This window comes from Octopus bimaculoides, chromosome 2 (genome assembly GCF_001194135.2).
Source record: "Octopus bimaculoides isolate UCB-OBI-ISO-001 chromosome 2, ASM119413v2, whole genome shotgun sequence".
NCBI lineage: Eukaryota > Metazoa > Mollusca > Cephalopoda > Octopoda > Octopodidae > Octopus > Octopus bimaculoides.
In genome coordinates this window covers 188,014,574-188,015,930 of record NC_068982.1, presented here as the reverse complement: position 1 = coordinate 188,015,930, position 1,357 = coordinate 188,014,574, and positions in this window count along the sequence as shown.

Genomic DNA, 1,357 nt, shown 5'->3' with positions numbered 1-1,357 from the left:
AAAGACTTGTGAGTGGATTTGGTAGACAGAAACTGAAAGAAGCCTGTCTTATATATATATATATATATATATATATATATGTCTGTGTTTGTTCCCCAACTAACGCTTGACAATCGATGCTAGTGTGTCTCCGTTCCCGTAACCTAGCGGTTCGGCAAAAGAGACCGATAGAATAAGTACAACGCTTACAAAGAATACGTCCTGGGGTCGATTTGTTCGACTAAAGGAGGTGCTCCAGCATGGCCGCAGTCAAATGACTGAAACAAAAGAATATACATATATATTCGAGGGAGGTCAAAAATTATCCGCACTTTCGCCATAACATATACTAATGTCACACTACCTTCTGCGCATGCGTGCTTATAGCTGGTACTATTGTGGTCACGTGATCGAAGTTTGAGCCTGGTTGCACCATTTTTCTTTCTGACTTTGCAGTGTAAGCATTGCCACTCCACTACCAACGTGCACCAACGAACAACGAAGAGCAGTGATCCGATTTCTCTGGTGGGAAGGTGTGTCAGGTGCTGAAATTAATCGGAGGCTTTTAACACAATACGGGGACAGTGCAGTAACGCGTAGAAGTGTGCATGAGGGGATCGAGAAGTCAAAAAGTGGCCGGGCGAGCGTTACGCACGAAGGGGAAGCAGGACGCCCGTAATCCTCCACCATTGACGAGAAGATCCAACAAGCTGGGGAGATGGTAATGGTGAACCGGTTCAGCATTACCATCTCCTGGATCACTGCTCTTTGTTCTTTGGTGCAAATTGCTAGTGAAGCAGCCATGCTTACACTGTAAAGCCAGAAAGATCAGGCTCAAACTTCGATCACGTGACTACAATAGCACCAACTATAAGCACGCATGCGCAAAAGGCAGTATAATAATAGATGTTATGGCGAAAGTGCGGATAATTTTTGACTTCGCTTCGAGTATGTGTGTGCGTTTATGTATGTATATATATATTAGACGCAGGCATGGCTGTGTGGTAAGAAGCTTGCTTACCAACCACATGGTCCCGGGTTCAGTCCCACTGCAGTGACACCTTGGGAAAGTGTCTTTTACTAAAGGCTCGGTCCGACCAAAGCCTTGTGAGTGGATTTGGTAGATGGAAACTGAAAGAAGCCCATCACACACATGTATATATATATGTGTGTGTGTGTGTGTGTGTGTGTCTTTGTCCCCCACCATCGCTTGACAACCGATGTTGGTGTGTTTGTGTCCCCGTAAATATAGCGGTTCGGCAAAAGAGACCGATAGAATAAGTACTAGGCTTACAAAGAATAAGTCCTGAGGTCGATTTGTTCGACTAAAAAGGTGTTACTCCAGCATGGCCGCAGTCAAATGACTGAAAAAGTAAAA